The following is a 20,875-nucleotide window of genomic DNA, read 5'->3' on the forward strand; positions in this document are numbered from 1 at the left end:
AATGAAAATGTCTTAGCAAGATTCCTTTCTTTCTCAATATTTTGCATGTCAAAGTAAATTGTATCAGGAGGCAATTAGGATGGATTTAGATAATTAGGAGGAAGACAGTGTTAGAGATAATGTTTTAAATGTCTCGCTTTACCTGCGCCCCAAAATGTTATATTTCTAAATAACCATTGATTAAAAAATAATAATAGGAACAACATTCTTAACATAATATTTAGTGTGATTTTACCTGCAGTTATTTTTCTTCTAGTGAACCTGACATTCACATAGTTTAAAACTGCTTTTCTATATAAAAGTAACTATGCACTAACCAAAGAGAAAATGCACACTTTTCTTTACTTTGTTTTAGGATAGCATATAGATATTTTAAATCTTCCTTCCTTCCGTCTTTCCTTCCTTGCTTTCGCAATGGCCTATTCTCTTATTTCTAACTCCAGTTCACATTTCTTTCCTAAGTACTGATATTTAATTTCCTGATTGTGATTTAATACATGATAACATGAAACAAGTCTGTTCTAGGAAGGATTAAAACAAATATTCAGGAGCAACTCTGATGCTACATCCCATCTGTGAAGGTGACTTATACTACATGCAGAACAACTCATTCTGATTAATCACAATATATTTACTAGCTTGGATCTAATCAAAGATCAAGGGATCACAAGCTTTACTACTATCATACACAGCATGGATTTATATGTAGCTGGATTAACCCTATGATAGTCCCTCATTTTCCCATTAACCAGTATAATGGAAAATCCAAAAGAAAAAGATTAAGGCAACAGTTAATGTTATTCAACTCTTTGTCTTTAATTAAAGCTGCTTCTTTTGATAAATGCATACAAATGAAATAAATCAATTATTCTCATCCCTTAAAAAGTGGCTTGAAGTTATTATTAAAGATGAATGCACACAAATAAGTTACATGATTTGATTTTTTCCTATATTTAATACTAATTGAACATGTTTACCTCCACGTAAAATATTATTTTATTGTTATTTTTCTCTAAAAAATGCTGTACTACAAACTGGAAAATACATTTCATTACCTGAATATAAGCACTGGATAATATGATTATTTGGAGGTGGTTTTTCCTTAAATGCTTTAATAAATGTATAATAGAACTTCTATCAGCCAATGACAGCTCTATTTGTTCCAGTGGCACAAAAATGGCTCTGGATACAGAATTGCATCATTACAAACTTTTCTATGTAGAATGAAACTAAAAAAAAGAACTAATCTGAGATTAGACCGAGGGATTCCCAAACCTAGAACTATGACAGCCTACACTATCCGCTCAATTATCCTCTCAAAGCTGGCACAGAATCATTTACCATTTTTTTGTGCGGGGGGGAAAAAAGGGGGGAAGGCTTTTAAATCCCAGCAGTGGCCTGCTTTTACTTCCTGAGATGGGCACTAAACTGCATAAGTAACATTGTGACAAATATTTAGATAGGCTTTTTGTCATATTCTAATTTAATGCATCTAATTTCACCGTCCATGCTCTGTCATTCGGTCAAAAGCTGTATTCTTCACAAGGCTTCCGCGGGGTAAAAAGGACGCAGCTCAGAAATCCAGGGGAAAATTAACTTAATGCTCCAAGTCTGTGGGATCACATCAGGGAGACATTTTGCTATCACAAAGACGTGAGGGTCATCGTTTGCTTCAGACATGTTTAGCTCAGCAGCAATAAGCTGAACACTGTTAAACACCATGTCAAGGCTATGAGTATTTCAAAGGAAAATATAACGCTACTTCAACTTACGACCCACAGTAGACTGATAACAGAAATGTGTCTTCATTTCTATCTTTACTTCTCCTTAGAAGATGGAGGTCACCTTAATGACTTATAGATGTCTGTGCTGTATGGCAAAGGGAATAGAGTGCAATATATATTTTATAGTCTCCCAAAATATAATGCTTCGCTGCACAAACTTTTAAGTAGTGTAATACACCCCCTTTGGGCTTCTCTAAACTGATCTGATCTGTCGCAAAGATTTGAGGTATATATCAGAGTGCATATGACTTAGAAACGATAGGCTGCATTAACATGACTTTTAATAACCAGGATAAAGACCTCCTCCAAAAAACACTACTTGTTTAATTAGTTTCCCCCAACTTTTAATACATAATTCACATTTTTCAGCCTTTATAAAATATTGCAAAAATCAAAGTTAGGCTGGTCAGTATCCAATAAAATTATATGAGGAAAATAGGTGGTTTAGACTGCAGTTTGTGTAAAATAAAACTTTTTATTCTTATTTTTCAGATTTTTTGCTGGTACTGATAGGATCTGCATTACCATGTACAAGGCAATTCGGATCTTAGTACCATAATCTAGTCAATACAGTTTGTATAGTATCCATCAGCCTTTGTAACCAAAATCCTCAACACAGATTTACAGACTGGTTCTGCTTTATACCTGAGTAACCTGACTTACTGGAAAAGCCTACTTAGGCAAGTCAAGTTATCCACAAATACAAGTAGGTCTTATTTTGTAAAACATAAAAAACACATTTAGCACAATCTATAATTATAAAGATTAGTTAAGAGGGGTGTGAAAACTATGCTAACAGTACCATCCGCAGCTTATAAAGGGACTGGACAATTTAAAAAGCATGAGACAAAACATTTAACAGACACAGATTATGAAAACTGAGATTTTTTAATCTGAAAAGCAACTAGTTCTTCAGTTTCAGGTAATTGTGGTTGTTACATGAAAGCAGCCATATTTTAGAATATGCTTAATGTCCTTCTTTTATATTAAGAGGTTCCCTCTCCTTCGCTCCCCCTGGCCCCCCAAAGAAATCATTGAACAAATTGTGATTATTTAACTGCTACTGCGATATATAATAAAAAATGTGATAGCAACACATATGTTGCAGTCACGCTGACCAGAAGGGATGCTATCAAACAGACAAGGAAAATGGACTTGAAACATTATGTTAAAAATCAAAAGTAAATTTTAAAAATGTATTTTAAAAAAAACTGAAAGTACTAAGTCACCCAAATATTAACTTTTAGAGTTAATAAAACACGAGTATTTGGAACATCCATGATGGGTCATTATGCATTATGTTCTGTGAATGTAAACTTTTTTATTATTGTTATTCAAAAGAAAAACAAAACACCTAATCTTATATTTTGCCAGTGGATAACTCCGCTTACAAGCTATTGCATTCTTATAAAACTGTGTAAGGCTATTCTTTTCATAATTATATCCATACAATCATACTGAAGTCTATGGGTTGCATGGGTATAAAGATGGGGAAAATTTGTCCCATTTAAGTAGCTATTTGTTTGCTAAAACAGCAGATGCCTTTTCAATTTATGCAAAAAACCCACAGTGTATTTAGTCATATAGCAGATGAACAGGTTAATTTTTCTCTTTGCACGTAATAAATCATAAGTGTTTTAACACCCATAGTAGCATTTCATGAGCGCAAACCTTCTGTTTAATAATGTCTGTTTACAACTAGAATCAGACATATAGTAATCTCTTGCCTGGGATAAACATTAATCCAGATCTGTCTAGAAAAATTATACAATTCATTACCATAAGTAATCTCTATTGTGCCCTGTGCTTAACCTTCATCTTTTTTCCTGTCCTATAATCTTGCAAATCCACTGGTGGTGTGTGATTGGCATCTGGTGTTAACACAACCTTCACTGCACAAAGAACAACTGAAAAAGCCCCACATGAAAATGTCACTCTGCAGGGTACCAGTGATTCAATAGAATACTCCTGAGCAACTTTCACTGAGGGGGAAGAAAAAAAAGCGTCCAATAAAGGCCTAATAATATTGCTTGTCATGGAGAGGGACTTTTCACTTCCTAAAATAGCATTGCCAGAAAATGTAAAGCTACTGATTTAAAGGTTGATTTGATTTTCTGGTGGATAAGTTATTCCTGGCTCTAGCACTTGTGATCAAAGTATTAATATAATAGCAAAATAAAAGCAAGCAATGATATGTTTTTAGAAAAGGCAATGTATTGGTACAGATGTAGAACAAAAGCTATTATGGACATGTCAAAACAGTTTGGAGTTATTCACAGGCTCTATCACAATATTTAAACAACAAGACATGACAGGCAGTGTGTTTCTAGGGGCTTATGAACACTTTGACTGTGATGAGAAGAATGAGGCCAAAGGCTTCAACCCCCAGAAAGGTAATCCCCAGAAATGTGGTGTCTGAAGTGTCTTATTGTATTAAAAAAGAGAGACTGCAAGAAATTATGGACAGTGGGAGGCTAGTAAGGGTCTCCTTTTCCACTCTTCTTTTCTTTTTTGATTAAGCAGTTGCAGACCCCTACAATATTTAGATCTAGAAACTATAATATTAGGTGACCTATCAAGTAAACTTAGAGAGGATACTTATTCCTTCCAACTATTTCACCAGACTTTTTTAATGTGTCTCTTAGCCACTATCCAGCAATGAATCTTCTCTATTATATACCAGCTGATGGGGTGTTTTTCAAAATACAGTGTATTCATCCCTAGGGATATGCAGTTAATTTCCAGATGGATGTGAGGGGAAGAAATGGGAAAGCAGGAAATGAATGGAGGAAAAGGAAGAAAGAAAATGAAGAACAACTCTACATCTCTTAGCTTGTTGGAATGAGTCTCGTGTTGCTGTAGTAACAAAGCATGAATTTCTTATTATCCATAACAGAGAAGCAAAAACAGAATACATGACATAAAGGAGAACTAGGAAGTTCCAGAAAGAACTATCATACCGGAACAGAAATTTGGTATGCCTTATTGGTGTCTTTTGGGGTGCTAGAGCCAATACTTCAGACTTAGATGGTAGAACAAGCATAAAAAAAGTAGCTTGGTCATGCACATTTTCATTTGCACCATGAAAAACACTTGACCCTCATAACAATTTGGAAATAATGCACACCATAAAAATAAAATAGTCAGACAAAGGTAAGACTGACTTTATTCTGAAGCGTAAGTTTTGACTTTTTTATAATACTGGCATAGCATGTCAAAATCATAAGTTCTGTATATGCTCATAAAATTACCTCCTCCTTTAAAAAAAACAACCAGATTATTTGCCTTGATGATCTCTAGTAGCTCTAAATTTCCCAGGTTGAACATACTCTATATTAAAAAGTATTCCCTGTGGAACCGAACAGATGAGAGGCTTAGTATGGGAATATGCAAACTTTTACCTTTGAATCACCAGCTTAAATACATCCTGGGGTGATAATGACCAGATGTTGTTTCTGTCTGATGACTACTTGGAGGCTTAGTTGAAAGAAACTGATTAGAACAGGCCATTTCTTAGCCAATACAGAAACCGCTTAGCTTTCTCATTTACCAAAGTGAGAAGTTCTCCCTCCACAACTGCATGGAGGAACAGCAATGCATTTGAGGAGGCTTGTACTGCTGCCAGCCAGACTGTTTGTGTACCTACAGAAGGGATTTCACTTTTCTCTGATGCTGACCTTCTACCTTTCAATGATCACTAAATTCATGCTTTAAAATAGAAATGAAAAAAGAGAAACAAAACCTGTACAACAAGTCCAGTACTCGTTTCTGAACAGGACTTAATAGGTAGGTAGGAATAAACAAACTAAACCCACTCACACTCTAAATGGAGGATAGTTTATCTGGCTCACAGAGAGAGTTTTATAGCAAAATTAGGTTTAAGGAGTAGTTAGAAAAAAAAATCAATCTTCAGTGGAAAAATATATTTCAATGATCTTGTACATGGAAAATGTCAACTTTTTGTTGAAAATCAAAATTTCTTGCAGCTGAAAAGTATTTGTTTTTTTAATACAGAGAAAAATGCCATGAAAAGGCATTTTATTTAGGGACCCCCCCCCTTTTTTTTTCTACTGTAAAAGTTTTCATGGGAGTTTTTTTTTACCAAAAGTAATTGAGAACACTTACTGGTCATTGTATATATAGGATGAGATTCTCATCTGGCATAAATAGTTATTAGGTACATGGACTGTAATGGAATTAAGCTAGCTGAGAATCCTTCCCATAATGCTCAATAAGTCTTGCAAGAACTAATTACAGGAGGAATTAATCAAAATCTTTCCAACTCCTTTCTCCCTGAGATATTTTTTTTCTCTTCTTATAATTCAACAGGTCCATCCAAGTGATAAGTAAACTTTAGAACTCAGCAATTTATCCATCAGCTTGAAAATGCATTCTTGATTTTTACGTGCAATATAACTAGTCAGATAGAGAGAAATAGTGTTATCTACATCATTCCCTAGTTCATCCTTCTTCCTCATTCACATTATCCATGAAAGTCTGTGGAAAAGGGATGTAACTGGCTGCTCAGAGCTCTGTTCCATTCCTAATAGAATCATGTACCATATGCTATGAACACCTAGGTAAGAAGTGCTTATTTCCTTTTCATCCTATGCCCCCATGCTATTGCATTAAGGAAATCAAATGAGCAATCAGACTTTGTTTGTAACTGTAAATGAATCTTTCTTTTTATCTCCTCAGGTTCTTCCTTTTTATCTCCTCCATAGGCTATATTGGGGAATCATGAAAATGCCTATAACTTTGTCATTTCTTGCCTGATTCAGGTGAAAATTGCAGGGGTGGTAGCCCCTTCTGAGGGCATGAAGTGTGCCAAGCTTCAAGGAGATAGGTGCAGGGGTTTTTGTGACACTGCACCTCAAACTGCTAAAAGCAAAACTCATGTCACTTTCCAGTAGCTGCCTGTCACCTGTAGTGCAGATCTGGGAGCTTGCACCCCCAGGAGGGCTGTGAGGCACTGCTGGACTCCTCCTGGGGGTGCAGGCCCCCAGATCTGTGTGCAAGATAACAGGAGGCTGCCGCTGCCCCCTCGACCAGCACTGGGTGTAGCCCGTGCCCAGCGCCAGGAAGATCGCTGCTGCCACTGGCCCCAGGCAGCAGTGACAGCCTCCTGTCATCCCAGGCACAGATCTGGGGGCCCACACCCCCAGGAGGAATCCAGCAGCACTGGAAGGGCAGGTTGAGCTCTGTGGGGCTGACAGAGCCACTCAGAGTGCAACTCTGGCTCTCCCCACCTCCTTGTGCACTCTGAGTGGCTCCGCCAGCACCATGGAGCTCAGCCTGGTGGTAGGAGGTGGCAGGAGAACCAGTGGCAGAGCCGCTCAGAGTTCAGCCCTGGTGAGCACAGCCCAGCAGCAGGAGGCTCTGCAGCCCCACGGAGCTGAGCCTGGTGGTGGGAGCCACTGGCCGGGGCTGCACTTGGAGAGGCTCCACCACTGACTCTCCTGCTACCTCTCGCCACTGGGCTGAGCTCCGTGGGGCTAGTAGAGCCATTCAGAGCACAGCCCTGGCTCCCCCCCACCGAGCTACAGTCCAAGCAGCTCCGCCAGCCCCACACAGCTGAGTCTGGTGGTGGGAGGTGGGAGGCAGGGAAGATCCAGGGCTGTGCTCCAAGCAGCTCTGCCAGCCCCATGAAGCTCAGCCCAGAGGCAGGAGGTGGCAGCAGAGCCAGTGGCAGAGCCGCTCCGAGCACAACCCTAGCCAATGGCTCTCGCTTGCCTCCTGCCACCAAGCTCAGCTCCGTGGGGCTGCAGAGCCTTCAGCCACCGAGCTGTGCTCACCACCGCTGTGCTTGGAGCCAGGGCTGCACTCCAAGTGGCTCCACCAACCCCATGGAACTCAGCCTGGCAGCAGGAGGTGGCGGGAGAGCCAGTGGCAGAGCCACTTGGAGTGCAGCTCTGGCAAGCACAGGCCAGCGGCAGGAGGCTCTGCAGCCCCACAGAGCTGTGCCTGGTGGTGGGAGGCAGGGAAGAGCCACTGGCCAAGGCTGTGCTCAGAGTGGCTCCACCACTGGCTCTCCCACTGCCGGACTGAGCTCTGTGGGGCTGGTGGAGCTGCTCGGAGTGCAGCCCTGGTTCTCCCCTGCCTCCTGCCACTGGGCTGGTTTAAAACTCGAAATATTTCAAAACTTTCAAAACATTTCGAGTGCCCTCATTTCGTTTTGAAGCCTTTTGTTTCATTTTGATTTTGCTGTTTTGAGCTTGAAACGAAACACCCATCAAAATTTCACACAGCCCTAATTACCAGCTACCTGTTAATTCTGCCTTTGTCAGAGCATGGACCATAGCCAGCATGTGGTCTGTTAACTAATACACAGATACCTCTCAGCAAGGCAGAGGGGAGGGGAGAATTCCTGCTTAGCAGGGAGTGGTGCGGGGGCAGGGGGGGGAAGCAGGCTGCAAGTCTCTGCCTGAGCTGCAGACAGGAAGCATGGGGGCGGGGCCAGCCCTGCTGTGGAGCAGAGAGCTCTGCCTAGCCCAGAGAGCATGCCGGGATGCTGGGGGTGTCTGATTTAACTTAAACCAGCAGGGGGGTTGGGACAGACATTACATAAACTGGTTTGACTCAGATCAATTAAGTCTGATACTACATTCAACTAGGTATATATGTCAAACTGGTTTCAGCCATTTTCAACCTGGTTTATGTGCACTGAACCTCTGTTCTGTTACAGGTTTAAACCAGTTTCTGATCACTTAAACCAGTTTATGTGTAATGTGTGTCCCAAGCCTCAATGTAACCCTTGTGATTTTCTCATGCCTCTAGCAAGCCTTCTATGGATTTGTTCAAGTTTCCCTATTTAAATCAGTGGTGTTCAACCTTTTCAGACTCAAGGCACTCCTCATTAGATTCAATGAATTCCCCAGAAAATCCCAGCTCTTAACTTTCCCTCATTTTTAACTATGCCAAAATAACAGAGCAATTAATCTGTTGCAAATAACTGAGAAAGAACACAATAGATCAGGACATTTCTGACACTGTGGATTATTCTCATTTGAAAACTCCAGATTTATTTTGTGGATCATGTAGGTGTTCACATACCTAACAGTGCTAATATGCCCCAAGGCATCCTTAAAAGGATCTCAGGTGCTGCGGACTCAGGTGCAGTGACTGAGAATCACTGATTTAAATGATCAGTTGGGACATTATTCCAGATTGGCTTTCAAATGTCTTAACCATGAGACCAGCCCCTTTTTCTTGCAGCCTGATATTCTATAGCCAGAAGTCCAAAAGACAAGAGCCGCTTTCATCACACAACCTTGATTCATGCCAAGAAGAGATTCATTATTGGCAGTGAATCAGGAAGAAGTCCTGTGGAAATAATGCATGTATTTAAAAACTGTTGCATAATATATAAAAACAAAGCTGGACAAAATAAGTAATTCCATTACAGTCAGGAATTGCCTAAAATTTTCAGTACCTGACATTGCAAACTCAAGCAAGTATTATCAACAGAGTTTATTTGGTACCATTTCCAAGAACTGTAAAAAAACAGATTATAAAACAGCAGTACTCTAAAACCCAAACAGGTCATCATCATAGTCAAAGCTTAGATCTGCCTTAGAAACTTGCAGATTCACTGCCCTTTAAGCTAATGGAGTAAAATGATAGCAAAGGAAAGTTACCATCCTCTATAAAGACCAGCTGAGAGAGACTGTAGCCACTCCCCACAAAGATTCCACAGCACACCTTGACACGTCCAATGGCACACCAGTGTGCCACGGCACACCAGTTGGGAAATGCTGCACTAGTGGGCAAAGACTCTTTGGCCTTTCGTCTTCATCCTGTGGCTACTTGTTCCATTCAGGTGCTCCCCAACTACTCAGGTGAAGTCTCTACTCCTCATGCTTTTTATTCCAGTTTTCTTCTCCCTTCTTTTCCCCAGACACATCTCCCTTCTTTTCCCCAGACTATGTTCCAGTATCTGCCACCCCCATAACACCCTTTCCTGGTTCCACATCTCATTCTCTTTGCTCAATGTGTTTTAATTGTCTTTCCACACCTGGAGACCTTTTCAGATGTCTCTCTTTTCCTCTCATCGTAGCCCCTTTCACTGCTTTCTAACAAGAGTCTCCTTGAACAGCCAGCCCCAGTTTCACCCCTAGTTTTCATTCACAATTTGCTCTCAGCCTCACTTCTCCATTTACAAAAAAAATCCCAACAACCCTTTGCTCTTGTAGTTCTTGGCTGGAATGAGCTTGCTCAGTCACTCTGTGGAAAAGGCACATACACAGTCTGGTTAGCACTACAAGCTGAGGGAAGTTCAAGCTTATTCAGCAAGGCCAGAATCTTCAGAGATTTAGCTGTTAAAATCACAGTAAGCTCTACTGAGCCTGTGCAAACTTCAGCATTTCAAAGGCTCATATCTTTGCCAAATTTTAGCAGATTTTCACAAGGATGGCAAGAGGCAAATTTTAAGTTTCTGCTCCAGCTCATGGAGCTTTCCAAAGTAAAGGTTGCCAGATTTTTTTTTTTTAACACGGACAAAACAACATATTTTTCCTTAGCCTCATTCTTGGAAATAACCAAACCATTTTGGTTGAAATATTCCTGAAATGATCAGTCTGGGGCATGCTTCCAGCATGAAAATTCCAGTCCAAACAGTTAAAGTTTGGTCAAGTTATAAGTAATGAAAAAGTAAGTCTCAGAATGGAGAAATGCCAGGCAAAGTTACTGGTAATATAGGGTTTTTTTGCATAAAAAATAATGTAATAAGAAATAATGTAAACATTCTACTACTTTTGGGCTAAGTGCAGACATTCGGGAAGATTAGGGGGAGGTTGGATTGGGTTAATAATAGCCACCTGATCTAACTTAGTTTGCCCATGTGCAGACATTCCATTTAGACCGGGTTTTAGTGAACAGAAATCAATCTAAACCTGTAACTGTACAGAAGTTCTCCTCACACAAACTGGTCTAAAAATGGCAAAACCTGGTCTAAGATAGACCTGAATTGATGTATGCTCAGATTTAATCAAACTAGATTTAGACTAGTTTATTAAACTTTTGTACAGTTACCATCATAACCCCAGGACTAGGAAAGCCCAGTCACCAGCCCCAATCCCAGGGCAGAGCTTTTCCTATCTGCCCCCTGACACCAGTTTATTTTTAGACCCTCTGGCCCTGCCCAGGCTCCCCCACAGACAAGCCAACCCTGCTCTCCCTGAACAGCCCACCAAACCCCACATCTCACAAGCTGCTCCAGGTAATGGATTTATCAACATTCATCAAGGAGTAAGTATCAGTGGGAGGAGGGATGGGGGTCCCCGCAAGCCTCCTCATGGACCCTGCAAGCCCTTGCCAAACCTTGAACCCCAGCAACCCCCCACAGAACCTGCCTGGCCCCCAGTCATTCCAGTGGATGCTGCCTGCCCCACAATCTCCCTGATCTGTCCTGCTAATCCCACCTACCCTCCATCCTCCCACAGATGCTGCTTGCACTCCCATCCCTCCTGATCATTCCTGCAGGCCCCACCTTCCCTCCATCTTTCTGAACACCCCACTTGTCCCCCCCAGCCCCTCATAGATCCCCAATCCTCCCTGACCCTGCTTGTTCCCCCATCCCCTTGCCCTTCCTGCTAGACTCCACACCATCCCAACTTACCTTAGATTGGGTGGCCATTTTAAACATGCTCTACCATCCCCCTAACCTCCCTGAATGTAGGAACTTAAGCTTAGTGTGAGCAAAGAAACCATTTTCATATTAACACAGAAAGCCCTGAGCTTGGTTCTCCATTGCCACGTGTCTAGTGTATGCCTATATAAAATATATACAAAATGTCATCAAACCATAATTGTTACTTTATGCACCCACTTCATACAGGCATAAATAACTCAGTAGGGAAGACCATTCAGAGACAGGCCAATTCATGTCTTGACTTTCTTTGAATACATACTTTTCCTCCATTTTATAAATACTTCAAAACAATAGCAATAATTTCTGTGTTATAAATATGAGGATTTAAAATATGAGGATAATAAGCAGCTCTGGATCCCAGACCAAACTATTCAGAACCTGAAGGTAAACTTATAAAACATGTTTCTTTTTGTATTAGGGATTTAAGTTGTTAGATTTAAAGTTAAATAAGTCAGGCATTAGGCCTTTGCAAATAGGAAAGTATCTGATTCAGATTCAGCTGATTTGGAGGACAGTGATTTGATTTGGAGATTTGGGTCACTGTCCTGAATCAATTCAGCTGAATCAGCTAGGGAAGATTCAGTGCTGATTCAAAAAGATTCGATGACTTGGATCAGCTGGGGAGAGGCAGGCACAGCCAGGTGGCTCCTCCAGCTGTGCCTGCGTCTCCCCGTGTAGGTGGAACCATGGAAGAAGCCCCCATGTCTGCCCTGCCTGGCCCCATCTCCTGCCTGGCCCCACCTAGTCCCAGCACATTTAAAACAAAAAAGGCCTGGAACTCACTGGCTACAGGAGTGGTGTCTGGGGCCTCTGGGCACTTGTGGCAGAGCCCCCCCTTCAGTGCAGGGCAGTGGGGGGCAGCAGGGATCGCCCCCCTGCCTGGCACCCACGTGGCAGCTGCCCCATGGCACAGGTGCAGCGTGGCTCAGCAGGGTGCCACATGCTGTCTGGGAGCTGGGGCCACTGGGGTTGAGCGCTGCCAGACTCCAGTTGGCACATGGAGCCGCCCCAGTTCTCAGACAGTGCACAGCACCCTGCTGAGCAGCACTGCACCCGCATGATGCAACAGCTGCTGTGTGGGTGCCAGGCAGGAGGAGGGATCCCCACTGCTCCATGCTGCATGGGAGGGGCTCTGCCATGACTGCTTAGAGGCCCCAGTTGCCATTGCTGCAGCAGGGCTTTAAAAAGAAAAAAGAAAAAAGCCCCGCACTTACCGGCTCTAGCAGCAGCGATCAGGGGCCTCTGAGGGCTCGTGGCAGAGGCCCCACCATGCAGCGGAGAGTAGCAGGGGGCAGCGTGGATTGCCCCCCACACTTGGCATCCACATGGCAGCTGTCCTATGGTACAAGTACAGCGTGGCTAGGCAGGGTGCTGCACACTTTCTGAAAGCTGGGGCCACTGTGGCTGAGTGCTGCTGGGCTCTGGCTGACAAATGGAGCTGCCCCAGCTCCCAGACAGCACATGGTGCCCTGCTGAGTTGTGGGGCACCTGTGCCATGGAGCAGCTGCCAAGCAGAAGCCAAGCTGGGGTGGGGGCCATGATCCCCTCTGCCCCACACTGTGCAGGGGGCCTCTGCCATGAGCCCTCAGAGGCCCCCAATCACCACTGCCAGAGACAGTGAGGGTGGAGCTTTTTTTTTTTTTTTTTTAAGTATCAGCAGGGCAGCCATGGGGCCTTCTCTTGCAGCTCCTCCAGCTGGACCTGTATCTGCCCCACCGGGGGAGCCGTGGTGGCTTTGTCCTGCTGCTGCTTGCAGGGGGTCATGATGCAGGTGTGGCTCACTCCGAGTGCCAGCAGGGTATAGATCCCACTCTCAGCCCTGCCACGCCCGCATCAGCACTGGGAGCAGGGGCTCTGTCCTGTTGCCACTTGCCAGCTGGTGTGGAAAGTGTAGGACGTGGGATTGGCAGTGCTGGGAGTAGGGCCTATGCCATGCTTCCACTTGCCCCTTCTGGCCCGGAGCAAGCTGCATCTGCATCCCACCTCCCTGCCCCAGCTGGGCAAGTGGTAGCAGGGCAGAGCCCACACTCCCAGCACTGCTGCGCCTGCATCCCACGCCCTTCACCCCAAGTAACACCCCCCCCACCCCAGCTGGGCCGCTTGTCCCAGACCCAGTCCCAATTCCTCCCTCCCCCACAGCGCTTCCCTCACCCCTCTCCCAGCCCCAACAGACAAGCTGGAGGCAGCTGTCAGCTTCCTGTTTAGTCTATGGCCAAATCTCCGAATTGCCTGAATCTTTTCCAAAGCTTTTCTGAATTGATTTGGATGATTCAAATTGATCTGGAGATTTTATTTGGTTTCCTGATTCAATTTGGATTTGGAGATTTGGTCCCTGAATTGAGCCGAATCTCCTTCAAATCAAATCAGCTACTGAAGCTTCACAAAGCCCTATCAGGCATGGTTTACTCCGGGGTGGGCAAAATGCAGCCTGTGGGCTGGATGCAGCCCACCGGGCCATTCTATCCAGCCCATGGAGCCCCTAAAAAATTTTGAAAATTAATATTTATCTGCCCCTGGCTGCCTGTCATGTGGCCCTCAATGGCTTGCCAAAACTCAGTATGCGGCCCTCTGCCCAAAATAATTGCCTGCCCCTGCCTATGTAAAGAAGAGCACACGATAAAGATATGTATATATTGTAGTGTAAAACTATTCAAGTGTCATTTTTTTTTCGGTTAAAGCTATCATGCAGCCAAAGAAGTACCTAAACCCTATGTAAAAATACCTGAGCCACCTTTTAGTAGTTTAAGTACAAATTGCAGTGTAGCTGTGGTAGCCTAGGCCAAGAACAGGATCCTGATAAATGCTCAGGCAGCAAGCCTATCCTGAGCAACGTCCTGCTGCAGCTTATCAGTACCTTAGCTACAAGTCTAAAGCTAGGTGAGTGTACATAGACAAACTATACTCACATCTTTTGACTCTAGTGTTGATACACACAGGTTGCCAGTATATATTTTTTGCTTTTCTTCACCTTAACTGTAGGAGAAGGGCTAGAAACAAAATCCTGTTCAGATTTTTGATGTTTACATTTGACTGGTCAATTTGAGACTGACATACACAAATAAAATATTTTGTTACCAGACCTAAGAGAAAAAAAAGTTTCCTTTTTTGTACACATCCAAATTAATCATCATTATATACTTTCTCGTAAATTCATTTGAAGTTTTCAAAAGGAGCAAAATGCAAACTTTTGAACATCTTCTGAGTTCTTTTTAAAGAGGATTTTTGTTTATTTGCTTGTGATCTTGAATATAGATACTGACTTGCACTAAGCAAGAGACAATATTTAGCACATCCTTGTTCATGACAATAAATTTGATAATGTGAAGAAACCCATCAAGCAGCTGAAAAACAACAAGGCATCTGGAGCTGAAGGAATCCCTGGCAAAATCTTCAAGCAGGGAGGAGCAGAGCTCATATCACAGCTCCATGCCCTCATCTTAAAGATTTGGAATGATGAAGAAATCCCAGATGACTGCAGGGACACCAGGGTTGTGATCATCTTCAAGAAAGGACACAAGTCTTACTGTAGAAATAACAGAAGGATTGCTTTGCTGTCCACCACAGGAAAGAACATTGCAAGAACCTTCCTGAACCATCTCCTTCCACTTGCTGAAGACCTCCCAGAATCTCAGTGTGGGTTTAGGGCATCAAGAAGCACAACTGACACTCCTTTTTCAGTTCTCCATCTGCAGAAAAAGTGCCAGAAACAACAGAAACCTCTCTACATGGCCTTCTTTGACATCACAGAAGCCTTTGATTCTGTCAACCAAGAGCAGTGGAGCATCCTTCTGAAGTACGGATGGCCACCGCAATTTGTCACCATTCTGTAACTGCTCAGTTATAATATACAAGCTATGAATCTATCACAGATCCCTTTGAGGTTAAGACAGGACTTAAGCAAAGCTGTGTCATCACTCCAAAACTCTTCTCAACTTTGGCAATGTGTATGGGGTGCACACGGGTGCACATGCACCCCCTGAGATTGGCAGTGCATGCCTTGTGATTGACCACCACTGACACTGCTGCAGCTGCCTGCAGAAGCTCCCTGCTCACTGCCACCACGCCCCTTCCGCCACCATCTGCAGGTGGTCACTGTGCCTCCCCAGCCTCTGGGGGCTTACGTCATTCATGCTTCTTACTATTCCTTACTGCAATCTACATCTGACCACCAACAAGTTTACAGTTGGAGTGGAACTACAGTACTGAATGGATGGTAAGCTGTTTAATTTCAGCCAACTCTGGGCTAAAACTAAAACCATCCTGACATCAATCATTGAGCTCCAGTACACTATTGATGCTGTAGTGTGTTCTCATTTGGAAGTAGACCTTCAGGAAATTGTCAATGTCCTTACTGACACATACAAGAAAATGGGACTGACATTTAACATTCAGAAGACTAAGGTCTTCCAACAATAAGTTCTTAATGAGTAGTCCCCAGCTCTGGTAATTCAGATTTATAGTGAGACTCTGGAGAACGTTGATTATTTTCCATACCTCAGAAGCCATCTCTCACAGAAGGCTGACATCAACAAAGAAATCCAACAATGCCTCAAATGTGCAAGTGCAGCTGTCAGACCCTGAGGAAATGGGTGTTTGAAGATCACATCAGATCCAAAACCAAGCTCATGGTTTATCAATTAGTTGTGATCCCCACCTTACTGTATGGTTCTGAGATATGGACAATGTCAAGTCAAGAGGAGACAGGAGAGACCTCAAGTCATTGGAGAAGTACCATCAATACTGCTTGCAGAAGATCCTTCAAATCCAGTGGGAGGATAGACACATGAACATTAGTGTCCTCTCAGAAGCAAACACCATGAGCATTGAGGCAATGATCATCTATCATCAACTTTGCTGGACCAGCTGCATCATCTGGCTCCAGACTTCCAAAGCAAGTTGTATTCTTCCAGCTCAGTCAAGGTGTACGTTCAAAAGGAGGGTGGAGAAAGCACTCTAAGGACATCCTCAAGGCCAACTTGAAAAAGATGCAACACTGAAATCAACTCATAGGAAACTATAAGCCAGGATCCCCCCAAATGGAAGAAGAGTCTACTGCAAAGATCTCAGCACTTTGAAACATTATGACAACAACAGGAGATAGGAAAGCATGAGTAGCAGAAACAGTGTGTTGCTGACTCAGTCAACAATCTGGAGCCACCCACCCCACTCAGAAACAAATGTGGGAATTAAAACAAATTTGTTGATACTGGATCGGCCTCATCAGCCATCTACAGACCCACAGGTAAGACAATAGTGGAAGACAATCATCCTTGACTGAAAGGGATTGCCAAAGACTCCCTATTGTTGACAATGGGAATAAAAGCTTTTGATTCAGCAAAATACATAGAATCATAGAAAATTAGGGCTGGAGACCTCAGGAGGTCATCTAGTCCAACCCCCTGCTCAAAGCAGGACCATCCCTAATTAGATCATCCCAGGCAAGGCTTTGTCAAAGCTCGGTCTTAAAAACTTCTTATGACGGAAAGTTTACAACTTCCCTGGGTAACCTGTTCCAGTGCTTTGCTACGCTCCTAGTGAGAAAGTTTTTCTTAATATCAAACCTAAACTTCCCTTGCTGCAACTTGAAACCATTTTTCCTTGTTCTGTCATCTACCACCACTGACTGTTGTCTAGCTCTCTCCACTTTGCAACTGCCCTTCAGTAGCTGAAGGCTGCTATTAAATCCCCCTCAGTCTTCCCTTCTCCAGACTAAATAAACCTAGTTCCCTCAGCCTCTCCTCGTAAGTCATGGTCCCCAGCCCTCTAACCAGGAGTTGTGCTTTATGTAAAAGAGCTTTATGATTGCTCAGAGCTCCAATATGAAACCAGAGTTAGGCCTGTTAAAAGCTTCTGGGTTAGGGTCAGAGGGGAGAGCACCAACGATGACATCATGTTGGGTGTCTGCTATACACCACCAGACCAGGAGGATGAGCTGGATGAGGCTTTCTTTAAACAGCCAGTGCAAGTTTCCCAGTCACAGGCCCTCGTTCTCATGGGGGACTTCAGTCACCTTGACATCTGCTGGGAGGGCAACACATCAGTTCACAGGCAAGCCAGGAAGTTTTCTGGATAGTGTTAGAGACAACATGCATTGCCTAGTCACCATGGTCTGTCTTTCAGCTTTGTGTGGTAGCTGGGGCATGCAGTATCTGGTCCTTGATTTTCTTCTCCCTATACACTTTATCCACAAACAAAAATCCAGCTACCATTTCATAGCAAATGACTCACAGATATAGCTCTACTTCAGACATCTCTCCTTTTCAAACTAAATTTTTGGCCTGTGTTTCTAAAATTAGCTCATGGATAACCAGTTATTAGCTGAAGCTCAGCATAACTAAAACAGTGGTCTTAATCTTGCCCCCATAAGATCCGCTTTACTTCCTTTTTTCTATCATTATGGAAAATATTACCATCTTGCCTGACATTCTCACCCATTACTTGAGTATAATCAACAACTTTGCCTCAATTTAAGTCCTCACATCCACAAAAGATTCTTGCAGAATCTTTCCATGTAACATATCTAAGATATGGCCTTTTCTATCCATCTACATAAAATTATTGTCTAGGTTCTCAGCATCTTGTGTCTCAACTACAGCCACTTTTCTTTGGCCTTGACACATGCAATTCTACCACACTGATACCCAGTCAGAATGTTTTTTCAAACATTTTCCTATTCTCTTGCTTTGATCAATGCCTCTCATGGAATATCTTCTCTATTTTGCTCTTCTCTCCTGTGCCAAGCCTAAGCTTGTCTTTCCTTTCAAGGCCCTTCATAATCTTAAATCTTGGTTGAAATGTACAGGTCAATTTTTGCCTCTGATTGGCCCATGAGGTCCACATCTATTGCCTACTTGTCAGTTTCATATAAGCACTTCCACACTTTTTCCCCATATTACCCTGTGTACTTAGGAGATGTATAGCATCCACAAAGCTACCCCATTTTTCTTTCAAAAGCTCCCTTTCTACTCTCCTTTGCTATGACGTATACAAAAACACTTATGCTGCCAATGTGCTATGTGCTATGTCTATCACCTATCATGTTGACCAATATTGTCTAGCTGTTTACTTGTACACCCCCGTCTGTCAGCATCCATCTGTTGTCTTGTGCCTTATTCTTAGATTGTAAGTGCTTTGGGGCAGGGACAGTCTATCTGTTCTGTGTTTGTACAGCGCCTAGTAAGATGGGACCTGATGCATGCTTAAAGCTTCTACGTGCCATGGTAATATAAATAATAAAAACTAACAACATCTTTCCCTTAATTAATTTCTGTTTGCAAGGGATATCAGCTTCTTCAAAGGAAAGCTATAATTCATATAGCATACATGTAAAAAATCATTTTGAGGAGCTGCATGAAAACTTAATTTTGAAACGATGTTTACAGTAACACAGGGACTTTGATTTATTACAGCTGATTTCTGGCAGAAACTCCAATTCTTAAGATTCTATTGTAAATCTCTCTCTCTCCCTCCTCCTCCCCCTCCCCCTTTTTAAAAAAAATCTGTTCATATTTCAAAATTTGCCGTTTGGCCAGAAATGTTTATGCTCTACCTCAGCCCAGTGGTGAAATATTTTTGGAAAAGTATTCCTTCATTGGCTCATTCTCTCACTTACGCCAGTTTTACCCTGCAGCAGGTTTACTCCTGATTTACAGTGATTTAATCAATCAGGGAACCAGACCAACTTATTTCATTGTAAACTTTGTACATGCATAACTACATACTAATGAAAGTTTTTGTATTTAACCCTTATTATAACTACATAGTCTTTAATTAACATTTTCATAATTTCTAACCTGTTCCAATGTTTTACTCAGAGAGGTGATGGAATCTCCATCCATGGAGGTTTTCAAGACTTGGCTAGACAAAGCTTTGGCTGAGATGATCTAACTGGTGATGCTTGGAGCAGGGGATTGGACTAGATAACCTCTTGAGGTCCCTTCCAACCCTAATTTTATATGATTTCTATTGGGGAAGTACATGACTTTAAGTGTAGCAATTATGAATATATGTATTAAAGCCTATAGGAGACATAGTGTTTTAAAACCAAATTTTCCCCTTTATATTTCATATGTATTATTATAGAATTAAAGATACTTTTTACATGCATTACAAAACTGAGATTTTGTATAAACTTATATGAAAAGCTGAACATGTTATTAAAAATGCTACAATCTGAACATTTGAATAAACAAACAGATGTCCTAGTTATTTTGGTTGGTCCATCAATTTGTAAATAAAACTTCAGAGATGAAATGATATACTGAAGAAAAAGTGAACAATCTTGGCATTATTACATATATCATATGAAAACAGCATTTGAATGTTATACAAAGGCCAAAGATTAGCCTTTTTTTAAAAAATGACAGAACTGTTTGAAACATGGTGAACATACTGCATTTCCAGGTGATTATACTGATCACAGCTGATGCACTAAATTTCTTCCTATTTAGGAAGTATGAGTCTATTATGAAATGTGTTTTAGTCTGAGAGCATGGTTTGATATACAGACATAGAAAATAAGCAATTGATGAGAAACTCTGGAGCCTGTGACAAGATAAAAGGAGGAGAGAGTTGTACAGCCTGGAAGAATTTTTACCCTATTACCCCTCTCTTGAACCTCTGCTTCCTTTCTCCTTAAACATAAGACACTTGTTTTCAGTTTCAATATCCCTCACAACTCTCCTTGCCTATAATTTCTTAGGGCACATTTACATATGCTCTGGGGGGTGGGGGGAGGAGCAGTGCTTTAATTAGAGTGGCTTCAAGAGCCACTCTAATTAAAGTGCCACTACATATCCTGTATCAGTGTCCCCACATTTGAAAATGCCAGTGGGGATGCTTGAGCTAAATTTTGGGGATTCTGATACATGAGATGCAGGAGACTGCTGGAGTGTGGCAATTGTTAATTAGTGCTGGAATTCCAGTGCATTGGAGCAGCCTCTGCACATGTGTATACACGCCCTTAGTCACTATTGAGAGGTTGCTTGTCAGATCTAAAGCTGGTCTACTTTAGATTCAACCAGCTTTTATCACCCTGAAAGAAGCACCCTCATGCTTTGTCCCATTTTGACCTTGTGCTTGGGTGAAGTTAAGCTACCTCTCCTTACCACAACGTCTACAGAAAACATAACAAAAACTAGAGTGCTGATGTATTAAGACTGCTACTAGCATGTTGACCAATACAATTTCTTTGTTTCCTTATTCTCCCCTATTTCTCTGTATCTGCCTGTTATCTTATACCTAATAGATTATAAGGTGTCTAGGGTCAGGACTATCTTTCTTCCCTGTGACCCCTGGGGCCTCCTGCCAGTCAGAGCTGCTCTGACCTGGCTCAACATACTGTGGTCCCAGGCACCCATTCAAATGGTGCACCCAGGAGCAATACATTTTGGGGTAACAAGCACCATAGATTCATAGATTCATAGATTCATAGATTAAGGGT

General features: G+C 42.3%; 1 protein-coding gene across 2 annotated transcripts in view; it reads right to left on the reverse strand.

The window, feature by feature from the left end:
• Window positions 1-20,875, reverse strand: part of LOC109304921 (25-hydroxycholesterol 7-alpha-hydroxylase) — a 204,960-nt gene that overhangs the window by 32,004 nt on the left and 152,081 nt on the right. The gene's annotated exons all lie outside the window — the stretch shown is intronic.

This window comes from Gavialis gangeticus, unplaced genomic scaffold, assembly GCF_001723915.1.
Source record: "Gavialis gangeticus isolate Ggan-Ray unplaced genomic scaffold, GavGan_comp1, whole genome shotgun sequence".
Taxonomy (NCBI): Eukaryota; Metazoa; Chordata; order Crocodylia; family Gavialidae; genus Gavialis; species Gavialis gangeticus.